This window comes from Notamacropus eugenii, chromosome 2 (genome assembly GCF_028372415.1).
Source record: "Notamacropus eugenii isolate mMacEug1 chromosome 2, mMacEug1.pri_v2, whole genome shotgun sequence".
NCBI lineage: Eukaryota > Metazoa > Chordata > Mammalia > Diprotodontia > Macropodidae > Notamacropus > Notamacropus eugenii.
In genome coordinates, this window is record NC_092873.1 from 248,686,913 (window position 1) to 248,694,764 (window position 7,852).

A 7,852-nucleotide genomic window follows, 5' to 3' on the forward strand; every position below is an offset into this window, starting at 1 on the left:
TTCTATATCTTAGCCAGTCCCAAATTGTTTTGATGATTACTGCTTTGTAATATAGTGTGAAATCTGGAACTAGGTTACCTTCTTTAAATTTTTTTCCCCATTTGATTCCATTGATATTTTTGACCTTTTGTTTTTCTAGATGAATTTCAGTATGGTTTTTTTTCTAGCTCTATAAAACAATTTTTGATTGTTTGATGGGTATGGCACTGAATAAGTAAATTAAATTAGGTAGAATTGTCATTTTTATTATATTGGCTTGATCTACTCATGAGCAATGGATATTTCTCCAATATTTCTGATTTCATTTGTGTGAAAAGTGTTCAGGATTGTGTTCATGTAGTTCCTGAGTCTGTCTTGACGGGTAGATACACAAGTATTTTATATTATTTATGGTTATTTTAAATAAAATTTCTCTATCTCTTGCTGCTGGAATTTTTTGATAATATGTAGGAATGCTGATGATGTATGTAAGTTAATTTTATATCTTGTAGCTTTTCTAAATTTGTTAATTATTTCAACTAGTTTTTTAGTTGATTCTCTGGGATTCTCTAAGTATACTATTATATCATCTGCAAAGAGTGATAGTTTTATTTCCTTATTGTCTATTGTAATTCCTTCAATTTCTTTTCCCTCTTTTATTGCTATAGCTAGCATTTCTAGTAAAATATTGAATAATAGTATGCATCTGGGAAAAAGGCATATTCTTTTCTAGTTCCATTCAGTTTTCTCCAGAGATCTATCACATCTAACTTTTCTGTGATTTTATTTGCCTCTTTGACTTATTTATTTTATCATTAGATTTATCTAGCTCTGAGAGGGGAAGTTGAGGACCCTCACTAGTATAGTTTTACTGCCTATTTTCTTCTGTAATTAATTTAACTTTTCTCTTAAGATTTGGATGCTATGCCATTTGTTGCATGCATGTTCAGTATTGATTTTACTTCATTGTCTGTGAAGCCTTTTAGCAAGGTGTGGTTTTCCTGCTTATCCAACCTCCTATGGTGTCTTTGGCTGGAAAAACGTCTCACTCTGACTTTTTGTTGGCTCTGACACTCCAGAATTCAATCTGAGACATTATTTTAAAATTTCTTAGAAGGTAATGTTGGGAGAGTTTAGCTAAATGCTTTCTCTATTCTACTAGCCTGGCTCCACTGAATATTGGCGTTCTATTATATCTATTTTTTTTTACAAGTGAAATACCTTTTCACAATATATAAACACACAATCCATTTGAAAAGAAAATCCCCCTAGAAGATGAAACTAGTTCAAACAAACACAATATTAACAATTTCAGTACTGGAAATATGGAAATAAAAAGTAAAAAGCCAAAACCTAGACAATGCAATCCACTGCGTTTATCAAGTTCATAAGTTATGTTATTGATGGAGAGAAATGAAAGCTTTGTTTGCATAGTATGAATGCTTCAACAGTAGATAACATTTCAATTTGCTATTCTGAAAGTATGTGCAGAATTTGCTAGTTAGATAAATTTTCTGGAGAAAGTTAGATGCTTTTTATGAGAAAAAAATAAAACTTAAAAAAACCCTATCATATAAGGTTGTATACAGTGCAACAATCCTTATTCAATGGGGAGGATGTTAGTACCAATTATAGTTATTATTATGTTCAAAATGATATTTGGCACAGAAGATTTAAAAGGTTCCATTTGAAAATAATACACTAGGAAAGAGTATTGCTTATATTTGCGGACCTTTGCGATCAATTATTTGAAAAAAATTCTATTTTGCACCATAGGTGGATGATGCAACAGATGTAGTTAACAATGCTGTTTAATTACATACATACATTTGGTGTTGTCAATTTTAGGGAACATTCTACTTGATAGGGAAAATTTATTTTAGGGAACATTTGTGTCAAGATGAAATGTAGGTCTATAAGAACAAGGTAAAAATGTGGCCTTTGGTATAATTTAGACACATTGCACATTTCATAGACCATTATTGTTATTGAGAAATATGAGTAAAGAACTACATGTAATTTAGTAATTTGCTACTGTGGTAATACACTTCATTAAAGAACCTTCAAAAGGAACACTCTTAGAAAAATAAATACGGGGAGAGCATAGGTCACTTTTTGGTGATTGTGAAACATGCTGACTCTCATAGAAAAGTACTTTGAAGAGTTTTTTAATTAAAGGAAGAAACTGCCATTTTTCTTAGTATTGATAATAAAGATGAATCAAATTCATCTCACAATTAAAATTTCTTCTTGAAACTCAAGTAGTTATAGATGTTTTTGAAAAACTGAATACTTTAAATAGATTTAAAATTTTCAAGTTCAGACTTTGATCCTCAAATATAAAGTGATCATATCTACAAAAAATTTATATCTAACTCATGAAATTTCTCAGTTTAAAAAATAATCTTGTTCACATGAATTCCAAATATTCTTGTTGAGACATTGGCATCCTTATTTGATGATCTTTTCAGTGTCTCAATTGAGGCGTATCTTCTTGTTTAAAAATTTCCCTCCATCAATGCCAATTGAAACTTATCTACAACTTAGTAGATAGTTTCACAAACTCATCATCCCTCATGATCAAATTTCTGATAATTAATTCAAATTTTTAAGTTGGTTCTTGGGTGATGCGTCTTTACTAGGCCCATAATGAAAATGTTTCCATCTTTTTGGGATTTTCCATAAGGTTGTATTCTTTTTTGCTATAATAAATCACTTCCGTGCCACAATAAGACATCAGGCTAAATCTTCTGGGGTGCGATATTTTCATGGATGATTACCAAAACTCCTTGATTTTTGTCAATGTAAAGAATTGCTGGTATGAGAACCAACATCCAAGATCATAATGCATCTATAACTACTCTAAGTTCCAGGGAATTTCCAGAGGCACTAGTGATTTGGTTCAGTGATTCTCCCAGGGTCACATAACTATTAAGGTTCAGAGGCATGATTTAAGTCTACATATTCCTGACTCCAAGACCAACACTTCAATCTACTTTGCTACAGTGACTCTTAAAGCCAACTAAAGTATAAATGGCTAGAGAGGCTTATTGGAATGGAAGAGGAAAAGTGTAGTGACACACTTTCTATCTTTTCTTCTCTTTAGCTATAATAAGGATGGAGCATCAGAATGTGAAACTTCAGATAGGAGGTTAAGCAAAGACTAATTTTAGAGCCAAATTTCATCAAAAGTCAGTCAAGACAAGACTTTTGACTCGTTCCAACTTGTCACATACACATTCAGACCAGAAAGATTTCATAATGGAATTCTATTACCTAGGGACACGGAAGACTCACCAACTCTACACCAGAGTTAGCACCCCTGATTACTTAAAATCAGGAAGCATAAAACTCACAAGGCCTTCAATGTAGGCATCAACAAAGAGATATTTTATGGGTAACTTTTCCTAGATGATAAGATTCTGCTAAGACATACGCAAGATCAAATATTTTAGCATAATAAAGAAACTCCTTAGCATGCTGGGGTGAGGAGAGGGAGTTTAGGATAGCTGCTGGTAAACAGGTGTCTTGCGGTGTCTTACCAGGCAATGAACTGATCAGCCAACAAGCATTTATTAAACCATTACTATGAGTGAGGCACTGTGCTAAGCAAGAGATTTTAAAAAATTGAACATCCTATGCCCTCAAGGAGCTTAAATTCCATCAGAAGGAAACAGATCCACTTATATAAACCAATGGAAAATATGTTTTATTCCAGACACCAGCCAGTGTTGATGCTAAGATAGGTAGAACTACCATATTGATTAAGTTTCCACAGCAGCTAGGAAGCAAGCGCTATACTACTCTTGATTCTCAAAATACTTAGGAGCTAAATTAGGTCAGTTCCTTGGCTAGTGAGATCTGTACCATGGTTTGAGCAACTGAAGCAGCACAGTGATTCTTGACACTGTATATTTGGCCAACCTTCCTAATGTACACACTATAAAAATGTATTTTCCAAAAATTATCTAAAGATAGAGAATAACGAAGTTCTTTTACTGAACTCAAGCTTCATTCATTGAGTCTGGTATCTTCATAACATCAAGAGAAAGAAAAGATGATCCCTGTATTGAATTTATGAGAGTACATGGAGAGAAGCCTTCTGATAATTGGAAGACATGAATGAATTATAATTTCTATCACTGGAGGGTATAGTCGCATTGAGATCACAAACCCCTTTGAGAAAGTTATAGAAATGACTGTAAATTTAGCCCAATTTCTATAATTACCCCCTATAAAAAACATTTAGTTTAGTATTACATCATAAACAAAAATTATCAGAAAAAAATAGGACATGTCTTTCAACAAAAATATAGCATGGATGTAGACCACTTGCCCACTTCTACTTTTTGCAAGATTTTAATTATTAACTGAAATTTCCTTTTAATTTAATTCTCATTAACTGTTCCTATGCTGGCAAGCTGAGATTCCCCGGGGAGATGGCTGCTACATTTACTATTCTCAGGGTTTTAGGAGGAACCTTTACGAGTGATTCTTCCTACAAACATTGTAGCTCTATAATTCCCATAAGCAAATCATCTAACTCAATCAACTTAATTTGCTAATGGAATAGGGGCCTGGCACATGCATAGAGTCCCTGTGCTGCTGTTTTCCACATAGAAAAGACCAAGGACCCTGCGCTAGGAGAGTCATGATGATATTTAATGGAACAACCTAGGAGAGATTTTGTAACTGGATCCAATCTGCTAAGCATATGTCGAATGATACCTTTATTATTTGCATAGCTAGAACTGGGGCAATGTTTTCAAAGGACATTAAAAGACCAGAGCCAACATGTGGTTCCTTGAAAATGAGCCCTCATTCCTTTGCCTCATCATCTGTTCTTTTATTTTTGGCAAAGGTGATGAATCTGGAACCTTGATCTTCTGAGATTCCAAAAGCCAGAAGGGTGAACCTCCAGGAACTGAGTTCGTTGTGGAATTTTGCAGCCTGCTCAGCATCAATACTCAGAGGAATAAAGACCTTATGGATTTATCCCAGTAGTAACCGAGATGAGGCCTCATCACTTATCAATGCTGTATTTGGATGTGAGCTTGCTGGGACCAAGGATGTGTAGAAACTAGTTATGGTGAATAAATTAGATGGTTCAACCCCACTTTCACTTTGCTACTAGGCTGGGCTCATCTTCCACTCAACTGAACTTTCTTCTTGATGGGAGTAATAGTCCCTGAGATTCCTGGGTTTAGGACCAGCTCATGTCTTTAGTTGCGATAGTGTTATGTTCTTTTAGAAAGGGCAGAAAACATGAGCCTAGGATTGGTAAAAGACTGGGTACTGAGGTTCTTCTCTACCTAACAGGAAGGTGGCAGTATAGAAAAGTATAGCCGCTTATTTTTTTTAAATACAGTTCTGAAACATTAAAAAAAATTGGTCAACTCTTCATGTTTCAGAAATGAGTCCCCAACGTGAGAAACTTCATTCTAGCTCACGGGCAATAACTAAATCACCATCTTTGCGAGCTAAGCCATAACCAGGCAATGTGCAGTTGTCTGATAATCACAGAAAAGTTCTGGGGGGCATGTGATGATTCCACAGTTACTATTGTTAGTGTTCTCTAGTAAATTGTTTACAAATGAGCAACTAATATAGAACACAAAAGCAAATTTTGCCCTGACCAAACAGATTGTCTCAGTAGTTGCTTTTTAAAAAAAGATATTTTTCATGTGCAAGTTTCATATTATTTTTTGTATTTGCTCTTTTTAAATATTTAAAAAAATATGTAAATATCTTTTAAATTGTCAAAGTCTTATCCTCATCAAACAAAAAACCCCCAAATAAACAGTAATTTAAAGAAATCAAGTATGTCTTCCAAGCAAAAAAAAAAACCCCGAAATAAACGGTAATTTTAAAAAATCAAACATGCCTTGGAAGATTTTAATGGTAAAAATGTAAGTTACTTGTTTTAACCACTGTTAATAGACAAAACATTTAGATAAGGGACAAAACAGGGTCAGATGTCATTTTTATAAGAACTGAGGACTACTTGCTTTTAATACATTTACTTTACCAAAGTTAAATCATTTAAACTTAAACTGTCTGTGGTCACTAAAATACATGAAATGGTTCATTGAAAAAAATGATCTTGGATCCATGATTTGGAGAGGTCCTTCTGAAATCTAACCCAGAATCCTGGAATATGTTTCTATCTCTTAATACAATATTAATAGGTTTTTCTTAACATTGTAATATGATTTACTTTAAAAAATATGAAAAGAATCATTCCCAGACACATCCCCAAGAACCTTCTGCTTAAAGAAACACAAATGCAAGGAAGTGGTATGGATTTTTCCACTAAATGTGTTCAGACACAGTTTGGCTTCATCATAATCAATTTGATAATTAGAGGAACTCTCCATGGAGGACAATAGATTCAGTATTCATTAAAACAGTTCACAAGTAACTGTATACACATCTCCTTATGAATTCAGACAACGCTTTTAAGTTTGGCCCTTTTTTTTGTATTCTTTCAATGCCTGTGCCCTCTCATCACTTGTGAATTACAGTCAGGTCTCCTGAGGGTTTGAAGAAAATGTTGAAAAAGTATTCTGAATGAATTGTAGCCCCAATACCCAGGTGCACTCCTTGAGTACAACACCAAATTTAAACATCATGGATTTTTCTAAAATGCAAAGGAGCAAGACAGTGTTTTATGAATCTCAAATATCTTGAAATTGCCTCCTACTTCAGAACATTTTTTTCTATCATGCATATAGCATTATGTGAATGCTCTTTAATTTCTTTGGTGTGCATTTCTTCTAGAAAGTAATCAATTTTAGTAAAATGTTTGTTTTAGATTTCAAGGCTTTTGTTCTTTGTCCAAAAGAAAAAAATATCTAAAAAAAAATCCACTCCTGTTTATAAAATATTTCATTTTAAAACTTAACCATATAGTTGCCTTATGCATTTGCTTTAAAAATGATCTATTACAATTCTTAGAAGAAATAATCAAACTTGCAAGTGTCTGATATGAATGCAATTTGAACAAAACAATCTTTTTAATGAATAAGAAAAAATAAGGAGAGGCTCAGACAGGCATAGAAAGATTAAGACTGAACAATTTTGAGATTCCATTAGTGAGTCCTCTGTTTTTAAAATGAAAAAGTCAGTGTTGGAAGGGGAGACAAAGTCTTCATTTCGTGATAAGGAAACATTCATAATAGACCTTCAGACATCTTTAGCAGTTCTTTGCTCCCAAATAAAATGCTGTTCATTCATAATGCAGATTTCAGAGACATTTAAAAACCAGTTGCTCCTGCTAGAGATGACATATTTAGGCTAGTATCTTCATGCAAAGGGATTGAATGGTGGCTTGTGTTTTCAGAAAATAGAGAATAATCCAGTTTCACTAAAATATTAGATATTGGAGTTCAGGCTAGAAAGGTATTTTGGAATGATAGGACAGAGAGCCTTCAATGTGAGATTAAGGAATTTGGATTTGATATATCAAACAATGGAAAGCTATTTGAGCAGGGAAGTAAAATGATAAAAGATGATTTAAAGAATATTAATCTGATAACAACCCAGATTAGTGAGTAAGAACTGGATGTAGGAAGAGAGGTTAGGACATTTTTGCAGTAATATATGGGAGAAGTAATTGGGGTATAAAGGTAGTCAAAAAGGGAATAGAACATTTAAATAATTAGTTGCAACCAATAAATTTCAGAGCTCCATCTAAAGCCCAAATGTTCTGATAATCTCGTGACCATTCACTAGACCACACTGTTTTGCTAAATATGTAAATGTTGTAGTGTAAAGAATGCTTTTGCCTTGATTGAAGTCAGTTACTGCCTGTATCCAGTGGGTATGAAATCTTTGGTGGCTCCCTACTGCTTTTAAGATGAAATATGAGCTC

At 33.5% G+C, this 7,852-nt stretch overlaps 1 long non-coding RNA gene across 1 annotated transcript in view; it reads left to right on the top strand.

Annotated features, from left to right (window-relative positions):
- Positions 1 to 5,795, top strand: part of LOC140527095 (uncharacterized) — an 89,156-nt gene extending 83,361 nt beyond the window's left edge. Inside the window, exon 2 of the long non-coding RNA XR_011974676.1 lies at positions 4,841 to 5,795. This is a non-coding gene — a long non-coding RNA (uncharacterized lncRNA). The remainder of the gene's footprint in view (positions 1 to 4,840) is intronic.
- Positions 5,796 to 7,852: the final 2,057 nt, after the last annotated feature.